The sequence below is a fragment of the Rhamphochromis longiceps genome, linkage group LG14 (genome assembly GCF_057381845.1).
Source record: "Rhamphochromis longiceps isolate RC_006_pf linkage group LG14, R_longiceps_female_GT1.1, whole genome shotgun sequence".
Classification (NCBI taxonomy): Eukaryota; Metazoa; Chordata; class Actinopteri; order Cichliformes; family Cichlidae; genus Rhamphochromis; species Rhamphochromis longiceps.
In genome coordinates this window covers 3,778,497-3,790,667 of record NC_140570.1, presented here as the reverse complement: position 1 = coordinate 3,790,667, position 12,171 = coordinate 3,778,497, and the positions used below count along the sequence as shown (strand labels likewise).

The 12,171-nt window shown below is 39.6% G+C and overlaps 2 pseudogenes; both read left to right on the top strand.

The window, feature by feature from the left end:
* The first annotated feature begins 4,106 nt into the window (after nucleotides 1–4,106).
* LOC146653430 (uncharacterized) lies at nucleotides 4,107–5,309 on the top strand (annotated as a pseudogene).
* Nucleotides 5,310–9,583: 4,274 nt separating this feature from the next.
* LOC146653429 (uncharacterized) lies at nucleotides 9,584–10,871 on the top strand (annotated as a pseudogene).
* The last annotated feature ends 1,300 nt before the right edge of the window (nucleotides 10,872–12,171 follow it).

Below are 12,171 nucleotides of genomic sequence, written 5' to 3'. Positions count from 1 at the left end.
ACATATTACAATGACTATTTGTTTCATCTCTTTGTGTTTGGATCAGAATGATATCTGATCCAAATATCTGATTGGTGCATCCTTAGTCAGTTATGTTGACTTGCAATGTTTGCAGATTTAAGTGCATCTCTATTATTTTTTTTTCAACTGCATCTCTTTGACTGAATACCTGAAACACTTCAGATCACACAGACACATTAACAATGTATTTTCTTTGTGTGGCCATAAAGATTGTGGCAGAAGATTTTCCTCATACAGCTGCTTTGCTGTTCATATGTCACGGACACACAATTTTTGCAACAGAGAATATGCAGATGTTAAAAGGCTTGTGACTCACTTGAGTGGTCACATACAAGAGGGTTTAAGTGTAACTTGCCCTTTTGGTAATTGTGCAAAAGCTTTTAATGTAAAGACATCCTTTTCATCTCACATTTCCAGGTGTCATAGAGGCTGGACTGTCACCCAGATAGCACCTGCACATATATGTGAAGTTGGACAGCCCTTACTAGGTGAAGGAGCACATGTAACAGAAAATGTAACTGAAAACACTGATGTGGCTGATGCAGCCCAAAGCATTGATGTGGAGAATGATAACATTCAAGATGCATATACAACAAATCTAGCTTTGTTTTTGTTGAGATTGCAGGCAAAGTGTTTAGTTCCAGCATCTACAATTACAGGGATTGCAAATGAAATGAAAACCCTTCAGGATATTCAGCAGGAGTACACAATGGATGTTTTGTCTCAACAACTTGAACAGTATGGTGTTCCAGCTGAGACATTTAGATGTCTTAAGCAAACTGTTTACAAACAGAGTCCTATGTATGAAACCTTGAATGAAAATGGTTCTTTGTCTACACACCATAGAAGGCTGCAGTATTACAAGGCACACTATAACTATGTTGATCCTATGGAAGTCAAGCTTGGGTACAATGATAATGGGCAGAAGCGGCATTATCATCACATTCCAGTTCTGGAAAGCCTCACTGCATTGCTGAAAGAGGGAAATGCAGTTCGACAGAGTTTTAATTCTGTTTCTGCTGCTGACGGTGCAATCTGTGATATTACAGATGGGCATGTCATTAAATCTAATGCCATGTTTTCTTCAGATCCAGATTCTTTAAAGGTGATGCTTTTTCAAGATTCCTTTGAGGTGCCCAACCCTCTTGGATCTGCCAAGCGAAAGCACAAAATTGTAGCTGTTTCCTTAACCTTGGGAAAAGTATGTACACACCACAGATCAGCTATTGACCAAATACAGTTGGTACTGCTCTGTCTAGAGGAAGACTGCAAATACTTTGGTATGGATCAAGTTTTCAGTAAACTTGTGTCAGACTTGTGTGAGCTGGAGGTAAAGGGCATATCTTTTGAGGGCAAGCTGTATATGGGTACTGTTGCATGCATAATGGAAGATAACCTGGGCTCCCACATGATTGGTGGGTTTACAGAAAATTTCAGCTCTTGTGAGTATTTCTGTAGATATTGTCCCGTTACAAAAGATGACTTTAGGTCTAACTCACTCACAGTTGCCATGCATAGAGATCCTGTTGGATATAATGAGTCTCTGAATTTTTTGGAGAGTCATCCTGATGTAACAATGCATCATGGAATTAAAGGCAACAGTGTTTTCAACAGATTATCTAACTTTCATGTTTGTCAGCCTGGACTGCCGCCATGTCTGGCACATGACCTTTTGGAAGGTGTTGTTGACTATGACATAGCACTATGTTTGCAGTTCCTAATAAAAACAAAAAAGTGGTTCAGCTATGAGTGACTAAATGACAGACTTGGATCTTTTTCTGGTGAAAGTGGTGACAAACCAAATGCCATTTCCAACAAGGGAATAAAGCTTGGAGGCCATACAGCCCAGAACAGGTAGCTGTTGAGGTTTTTGCCCATTTTGGTGCATGACAGAATTGAAGATGCTGACAATGCTGTATGGCTGCTTGTACTTCTTCTGAGGGAGCTGGTTGAATTTGTCTGTGCACCTATGCTATCAGAGTCGCAGACTGCGTACATGAAGGTACTCGTCGAAGAGTATGTGGAAATGAGGCAGGAGTTATGTGGGTCATTCCATGAAAATGGCACAATTTGAGTCCCTCTCACCTCTTATGGTGTATTTCATCTATTGGGTCACCAAACTTTCTATTTAAACAGCTTTACATATATATTGAAATGTACCCTTTAATACAGTGTAAAAAAACTGGACTAATTTTTATCTTTTTATGGGAAATAATACAGTTTTTTCATTTGACACCACCTATTTTGTCATGTCCCTCATGGCCTTGATGAAAGTTTACTTTGAAAATACCAAATAAAACTATTTAAAAAGTCAATACATTTTGGTATTAACCTAAACATCTATTTGTGCTCTTTTGCTGTTAATATTTCTTTTTTTTCAAATTTAATTGTTAATTATTTATTAAAATCACAATTATTCCTGTACCTGACTAACCCTTCAACCCCGTTACATGAATGATCCCACCCCCATAAATACAATGGTGTGATCCAGAATTTCATATACATCAGGAAGTAGGGATGGGTATTGTTTAGGTTTTATCCGATACCGGTGCCAAACCAGTACTTTTGAAACGGTGCCGGTGCTTAAACGGTGCTCAAACCGGTGCTTAAAGAATGGAGAACACAAAATTGGTCCAAAAACCTCTCATGTTCAGCTGTTTTTTTGTAAAAAGATAACAATGTTAGCCTTTTCTGCAGCTATGGGGCATATATGGTATCACTCTTGGCTGGAAGCAGTGCTTAAACAATGGAAAAAACACAAACTTTGTCCAAAAACCTCTCATGTTTAGCTGTTTTCCACTTTTTCTTTGGTCATTTTAGCCTTTTTGGCCAGGGTGAAGGGAGTATCTGCCATCAAACAAGAAGAAAGCTGCATGTAACTACAACAGTGTTTGCTAGTTCACCTTACATGCATTAATGTAATAACGTGGTTAGCCTACTCAACGTAAATTACACACGAACAACATTAAGCTACTCACACAGAGAACAACGGCTGCTGCTGCCATCATCATCTGTCATCATTTCTGCTACACTGGCAGGGCTAGGGGCCAGGACTCTCCTCTTCGGGTTTTTGGGGGATGTTGCTAACTCCGGGTCTGATAACAGGCAACCCACCCGCAGTAGATGTGTGAGGTCTCGCAGCAAGCTTTCAAATACGGCGCATTTCTCGGCTTTAAAAGAAAACGCTATGCGTCGCCAGGTGTTTCATCGGATTTGAGGTGTTACCTCCTTTGCACAGTATCAGCTTAAAGCACTTGTTGCAGGCTGCTGAGTTTGCATATTTTGCTGTGAAGTACAGCCAGACTTTTGACCGCTTCGCCTTGGGCATTTTTAATCTGTAGCTCTGCTCTAAAAGAACGTACGTACCTGGGCCCGCCTACTATCCTCGGAAACGTAAAATGATTGGCTAGAATCTAAAGTGTATCACAGCTTAGGAAAAAAGAGCACCGAAATAAAGCACCGAAATGTGCGCTGCTTTTCGGTCTGGTTACCGTTTATGTCAGAACCGGTGCCATCCCTATCAGGAAGTGACATCACTGAAGTCTTTTGGACAACAGGACCACAGAGACAGGCAAGTTGCTCCATTATTTTCCTTTATTTTAGTCATTTATCTTGTGATATTGTGGTCGTCAACCTCAATGACTCAACACCGTAACATGAAAAAAAGATAGAAAACTATTACTTATGAAAAAGTTTTTTGTTAGTTCATGAATATATGGTGATTTTGAATTTCATGCATGCCATGTGTTCTCTGTCTGGTATTCACTATATTGAGCAGCGGCCAGTTTGTGCAAAAATCTCAACCCAGTCACACTCAACCCTGTTATGTTTTTGAATGTAATGGGGTTATGAGATTGTGATGTGGTTGAGATTTTAATACTTTGGTTGTTAAGTTATCCAATTATTTAAATTAATTATTATTATATTCAATCACCATTCTTATACTGCATGCATGCTGAATGTGATTTATGTTCCATGTTAAAGATGGCACCAACAACAGCAGCAGAAAGACAAAGGAAGTATCGGGAACGCCTTAAAGCTGATCCTCAAAGAAGGGAGAGAAACCTGCAGAGTGAGCGTGAGAGATGGAGGCAACTGTCAAGGTGACAGTCAAGAAATCTTTGGAGGGCACACAAGAGGACCTCATTGAGCTCTTTCGCAGCTTTGTAAAGAAATTTAAAATGCATCACTTTAATATCAAGCAGCAGTATGCCTTCTGCCGTGAGCTGAAGAACAACAATGTCAGGTGAGGAGACTTTGATACATGTTGATTTCTCAGAAAACTACAGCTGTAAATACAGTTCTCAAGTTCAGGTGGTCCACTTTGGGGCTTCACATCAGCAGGCCACCCTTCATACTGGTGTGTTGTATGTTGGTGGACTCTCAGAGCCTGTGTGCTTTAGCACCATCTCCCCCAGTAGACATAAAGGCCCTCCAGCAATATGGCAGCACCTAAATCCTAGGCTAGATTACCTTCAAGGCCAACATCCACAAGTGTCTGTGCTGCACTTTTTAAGCCTGTACGCGATACAAACAACGAAGAAACTTCTACCTTTTCACTACAGAACTGGACAGAAGAGGATTCAAGGCTGGTTCTTGGATTTTTTTCGAGGCCAGTCATGGAAAAGGAGCACCAGATGGTGTCGGGGGAGCCTTAAAAAGAGCAGCTGACATGATGGTAGCAAAGGGGCATGACATCCCAGATGCAGAAGAGTTATTCAGGGCCTTGTCTGAAACAAACACAAGTGTGAAACTGTTCTTTGTGAAAAGTGAAGATGTTGAGGAAGCTATGAAGAAAATGCCAAAGCAGATACCAGCTGTTCCTGGAACCATGAGAATTCACCAGGCCGTTACTGTAGCTCCAGGAGAACTGATGGTTCGTGATGTAAGCTGCATGTGCACAACACGGAAGCAGTTTAACTGCAAGTGCTTCAACACCAAGTGTTTCACTTTGGGCCAGAAGATAGAAACAGCTGTATCACAGACAGGCAGTGGGGGGATCCAGAAAAAGAAATCCAGTGGGAAGATCCAGAGCTGATTGGTAAATGGTGTATTCTCAGATATGACGATGATTGTATCCAGGCATCATTCTAAAAATACAAACAACACAAGTCCAGGTCAAATGCATGCATCGTGTTGGGTCAAACCGATTGTTCTGGCCGCATCAGGATGATATCCTCTGGTACCTGTTTGATGATGTCCTTGAACTCATTCCACCCCCACGGGCTGTGACAAAGTGTGGAAGTCTTGAAAGAGGTGTGGAACTGACTCAAAAGATAAATTCATGAAACAAAAGGCACATTCATGCATATATACAGACACACACACTGATGCAGGCACACACATGCAAAAACACTCTGACACAGACACAGACACATTGAAATCGTTAACTGATTATTATTGTTATTACTTCAACCAGTTCATCAAGTTTAATTGTATGTTATTGGAGCAAGGATGAGGTGACTTTTAGCGCAACTCATGAGGCTCTCTTATGCCTAGACACACACACACCCACCCACCCTCACACACACACACACACGCATTATGTTACATTTGAGCAATTCACTTTACAATGTTTGTTAGTTGTTAATGTGCTGTTGTGGTTGTTTTTCCTTTAGATTAATAAAACTTAATTCTACTGCAATTTGTATCTGGTGTCCTTCCTATGGTTACAAAGTGAGATATAATGCTAATGGAAAGCCCTGTACATTGAATTTAAGAGTAAACAACTGTTTATATGTCAGGCTGTACAGGGAGTGCAGAATTATTAGGCAAGTTGTATTTTTGAGGAATAATTTTATTATTGAACAACAACCATGTTCTCAATGAACCCAAAAAACTCATTAATATCAAAGCTGAATGTTTTTGGAAGTAGTTTTTAGTTTTAGCTATTTTAGGGGGATATCTGTGTGTGCAGGTGACTATTACTGTGCATAATTATTAGGCAACTTAACAAAAAACAAATATATACCCATTTCAATTATTTATTTTTACCAGTGAAACCAATATAACATCTCCACATTCACAAATATACATTTCTGACATTCAAAAACAAAACAAAAACAAATCAGCGACCAATATAGCCACCTTTCTTTGCAAGGACACTCAAAAGCCTGCCATCCATGGATTCTGTCAGTGTTTTGATCTGTTCACCATCAACATTGCGTGCAGCAGCAACCACAGCCTCCAAGACACTGTTCAGAGAGGTGTACTGTTTTCCCTCCTTGTAAATCTCACATTTGATGATGGACCACAGGTTCTCAATGGGGTTCAGATCAGGTGAACAAAGAGGCCATGTCATTAGTTTTTCTTCTTTTATACCCTTTCTTGCCAGCCACGCTGTGGAGTACTTGGACGCGTGTGATGGAGCATTGTCCTGCATGGAAATCATGTTTTTCTTGAAGGACGCAGACTTCTTCCTGTACCACTGCTTTAAGAAGGTGTCTTCCAGAAACTGGCAGTAGGATTGGGAGTTGAGCTTGACTCCATCCTCAACCCGAAAAGGCCCCACAAGCTCATCTTTGATGATACCAGCCCAAACCAGTACTCCACCTCCACCTTGCTGGCATCTGAGTGGGACTGGAGCTCTCTGCCCTTTACCAATCCAGCCACGGGCCCATCCATCTGGCCCATCAAGACTCACTCTCATTTCATCAATCCATAAAACCTTAGAAAAACCAGTCTTGAGATATTTCTTGGCCCAGTCTTGACGTTTCAGCTTGTGTGTCTTGTTCAGTGGTGGTCGTCTTTCAGCCTTTCTTACCTTGGCCATGTCTCTGAGTATTGCACACCTTGTGCTTTTGGGCACTCCAGTGATGTTGCAGCTCTGAAATATGGCCAAACTGGTGGCAAGTGGCATCTTGGCAGCTGCACGCTTGACTTTTCTCAGTTCATGGGCAGTTATTTTGCGCCTTGGTTTTTCCACACGCTTCTTGCGACCCTGTTGACTATTTTGAATGAAACGCTTGATTGTTCGATGATCACGCTTCAGAAGCTTTGCAATTTTGAGACTGCTGCATCCCTCTGCAAGATATCTCACTATTTTTGACTTTTCTGAGCCTGTCAAGTCCTTCTTTTGACCCATTTTGCCAAAGGAAAGGACGTTGCCTAATAATTATGCACACCTGATATAGGGTGTTGATGTCATTAGACCACACCCCTTCTTATTACAGAGTTGCACATCACCTAATATGCTTAATTGGTAGTAGGCTTTCGAGCCTATACAGCTTGGAGTAAGACAACATGCATGAAGAGGATGATGTGGACAAAATACTCATTTGCCTAATAATTCTGCACTCCCTGTATTTGTCTCTTCAACCCTGTTATGCTAGTCTCAACCCCGTCACACCTACATTTTCATATATTATTTTCTTAAAATGTTGAAAAAATAATTTAATGTTTGGGGATTTCTGTCTAAAATATTGAGCGCTATCATCTGATCATTGATTTTGATTACAATTCTTAGTTAAACTAAATTTTTGATGAAAAATGACAAGATTGCTTTCACTCATTAGTTACATTTCAGGATTTAAGAGAGTAAAACTGTGTGACTTTATGTCATTTTTCTATGTAAAATTACTGAATTGGTATGGGGGACATCTAATTAATGTAAACATATTGATTTCTTTAGAAATACATTTTAAGATAATATTCAGAGAGCCTCCAAAGTGTCCATAACGGGGTTGAAGAATTACAATGATAATAATAATAATAATAATGGATTGGATTTATATAGCGCTTTTCAAGGCACCCAAAGCGCTGATTTGACTTTACAGTTTGGTCCACTCATACATATGTGGACTATGCGCTTTGAAACCAAGCATAGTTATTTCAAAAGGTGCATCAGGTCAAGTAAAAACTTCAAAAATGTGACCAAGTCTCTTGCTGATGGACATTAGTGATGGGTCGGTCGCGAACGAAATGGCTCTTAGAGCCGGGTCTTTGACGTGAACGACGAGAGCCGGCTCCTTATCGCGAGCTGTGGGTTGTTTTTTTTTTTCTTTCTCTCACCCTCTCTCGCACTTTTTTGCCGCTTCACTCAGCATGCGAGCCTTGTTCTTTACGCTGGGAAGAGGGGGGAGGGACGGTAGTTACACTCAATAGCACAGGAACAGAGCAGGAGGGAGAGACAGAGAAAGAGAGCCAGGGACAACAACGTCACATTAGAAAGGTATAGTAATCATCCACAACTATTTTCAGTTGCGGATGATAAAGGATTCAGAAAGTTTATTCATGTAGGTCCATATGACAGAGAATATGCATCTTCTTTTTGTTTTCATATTATAATTTATATTTAATTGTGTTGTGGGTTGCAGTGTTTTGTGTTGTTTCACTTTAAATTTGTAAAAGGAAAAAGCTGAAAATGTAAACAGTTAAAAGTTGAAATGTGAATAGTTGGTTTTTGTATTATATGATTTATTTATTACATTTTGTGTGGAGTGAATAAATAAAAGTATATTTACAGTGGCCCCTACAGACACAGCACATACAAACTTCAAATCATGTACAAACTCCAAAACACATAAAAACTCCAAAACACGTAAAAACTCAGAAGCACATAAAAACTCAAAACACGTACAAAACACAACAGAAGTGCTCCAGGATGCTGGGCGCAGTGTTGAGCTTTCGTTATCTTGTGGCTACACAAGCCAGCAAGTACCAACGACCGGATTTGGTGTGTGGTAGTAACAGGTAAATGAACTTTTTTTTTTTTAATTATCTGACTATATATGAATGCTTGTGTATAAATACACAAGCAATACACATATGCTTTCAATTGTGTAATTTACAGTAAGTGATCTAGGTAGCTCTGTTATGGAAGTTCAGTTCATGCTAGAAATGTGTTTTGGAGTTTGTACGTGTTTTGTCTCTAGGGGCCACCGCATATATTTATATATAAACATATATAAATAAAACCCACTTTTTTTTTTACATTAGTAATTCCTTTTGTGCATAAATTTATATTATTGTTAATAATAAATTAATTAAAGCAACAAAACAACCTGAAGAGCCGGTTCGGATCCGAAAGAGCCGGCTCTTTTTAGTGAGCCGAACTGAAAGAGACGGTTCTCTAAAAAGAGCCGGAAATCCCATCACTAATAGACATCAGTTGTACCAGGCTTATCAGAGTCATGGTGGCCTGTTCAGTCCACAGGTTCAGGTTTTCAACTCAACTACGTTTTATCCAGATCTGTATGCTGGTGGCCTAAGAGCAGTAGTTGCAGACTTTGAAGTTACCTCAAGTAACTCAGTTGTGACAGATAAAGTTCAAGTCAGAGGTACTTCATATGAGAATGGTTTCCTTGTCCTAATGAGATACACCAAGAGACAGCTACAGTTAGGACAAATAGTAAGCATTGTTATTCAAAATGAAACAACTGTCCTTCTTTTGCTGAGGGAGAAAAATGCCAGCTTGGGTGCCTGAGCTTGGAGTCTATGAACTTGAGAAAAATTGTTCTGATAAGCTCATTTGCAAAAATATTGACAAGCTTGGTGATTTTTCTCCCCTTTCCTTTTATCAGAAAGGTGTAAGGTCCCTCCTCCTGCTTAAGCATATGCCACTATGGAGCTAGTAAAACAGTTGGTTTAAAAAGCTCTGCCATTGCTCAGCAATGATCTCATGGATTTACTCATGGCTCGACTGGAGGTGATTGGAGTAAACAGTGTAGATGACCTTAACTTTGTCAGGATTGAGGACGTCAATGGAATTCTACCACCCATTCAGTGAAGACTGAATCAGGCTTTCAGTGTCGGTAAGTCTATAGGGGTGTGTGTGTACATAAAAAGTCTTTGGAAAATGTTTTTCCAAAGAAAATGCTGCTACCAAAGTAAAGTTATGAATAGATTTGTGTATACCTTCCCCAAATTGTTGAGACTAAAATTATGTGTGTAAGTAACTTTAAAAACTTAGCTAATATTAATTTGTGTATTTCATAGAGCAACAAGTTGGATTGGTCTCCATTTCAAGACCTTTGCCACAGAGTGACCATCAGCCCCAAACATCATCTCTAACTCCTGGTCCCATGGATTATTCCCCACCCTGTGAGCCATATGCTGTACCCGGGCACAAAATGCCTCCCAACCTCATGCTTGCTTTGAGGGAAAAGAAGAGACCAAAGCCTAAGGAGAGAAGAGAACTTGTTTGTGTTATTATTGATGATGTCCTCTGTAAAGAAAATATATGACCTGGAAGAGCAAAGCTGCGAGAGATTGCAAGGCAGATTGTGCAGGAATATCCCTGCTCTTTTAAAGACAGAGAGCTCAGTGGAACTAAAGTCACTGGAACAGGATATGAGTCTTTGTTTATACAGCTAGAAAACAGAGTTGAAAATGTTAGGAGGCCATTAACGGTCTGCTCAGCAAAGAAAATGGCAGATGATGAAGCCAGGAAGAAGAAGCCTACATGTTCAGATTGGTATGGATGTGTTGAGTGGCAGCCTGCAGTTGAGGACACAGAAGAACTAGAAATTAAGCAAGAAGAGTTAAAAAGAGCCTTCAACACTGACTGTCTTCAGGAATCATCTGTTCGGAAACTGATGGCTGAAACATATTGCATCCAACGTGCAACTATAAACAAAGGAACTGCTGTAAACAAAATAGTGGATGAGTGGCCCTTCCTTTTTGAGGCAGTCCACCTTTTTGAGCACACACAGACTCTCCTTGGCTTTGCAGTTCAAACAAGGCTATCAGAAGAACTAACACCCAAAGAAAAGCCCATAAAAGACTTTCTTAACTTAAAAGGCATTGAAATACTGGAAGGTCCATTATCACTGATAGCTGGAATTGCAAAATGCTTCAAGGAAAACCCTCACCATCTTATGTATCAAAATGAGGTGGGTTTAGCATTCTAAGCAGCTGGTCCGAAACTGTTTTTATCATTTACGGAATATTTCTAAACTCAGACTAATGGTATCAAAGCTTGAACTTGAGATGATTATTCATGCTTTTATTTCTTCTCGTTTAGACTATTGTAATGGCCTTTTTACTTGTTTTAACAAATCAGCCTTAAATCATCTTCAGACTGTGCAGAATGCTGCAGCATGACTCTTAACAGGCACCAAGAGAAGATCGCATATCACTCCAGTCTTGGCCTGCCTTCACTGGTTGCCTGTAAATATTAGGTTTCATTTTAAAATTTTAGTTCTAACCTTTAGGGCCCTACATGGTCAGGCTCCTCAATATTTATCTGGCCTGCTGAAAACCGGGCTTTAAGGTCATTAGATCAGAGACTGCTGGTGGTACCGCGCACTCGTTTTAAAACTCGTGGTGATCGGGCCTTTCAGACTGTGGCACCACGGCTGTGGAATTCTCTCCCACTGTCTCTTCGCTGCACGGACTCCATTGATTCTTTTAAGAAACAGCTGAAGACATTTTTATTTAGAAAAGCATTTAATTAATTTCTTCTTATGCTGTTTTTATAGTTTTATTGTTTTACATTGTTTTATTTACTGTTATATTGTTTTTATATTCCCATTTCCTACGTTGTAAAGCACTTTGGGATTTTTATCTGTGAAAAGCGCTATATAAATAAATTTTACTTACTTACTTTCTTTGCTTTATTTTACAGCAACAGATTTGCACAGCTGGTGGACTGAGCATCCCGTGCACCCCCTGCATACTTGCTATGGGTTTGTAGTCTATATTACACACTTTCCAGTTGTCAAATCAGGGAATATTACCATCCAATGCATTAGCAGCATCACATTTGAGAGGGTTTGTTGTCTTCACACAGTATATAGACAACCAAATTGTTTTGAGTATAATTTTAAATAATTTAGAAGAACTAAGGAAGAATATTACCAAATGTGTCAAAATGAACATACTGGAATTAAACATTGTCAAAACTATATGCACTGAATTGGGTAACAGGAATGGTCTATAGATGAGATCTCAATTGAGCAGGTTGTTCAAATATTGTTATTAGGTTTTTTCATTTTGTGTTGGTTTTTTATTTATTAAATAGATCTTTATCTTGGTCTATTCATATCTATATGGTATATGTTTTCATCTATTTTGTGATTGATGTCATCTGCTCACCTATTCACACATTTGGTCCTGTGCTGCTGAAAAACATTGTGGTAGGACTCGACTTAAGCGATCAAAGAAGTGCAGGAGACTGATGCTGTCCAGTGTAGCAAGTGATTTATTCAC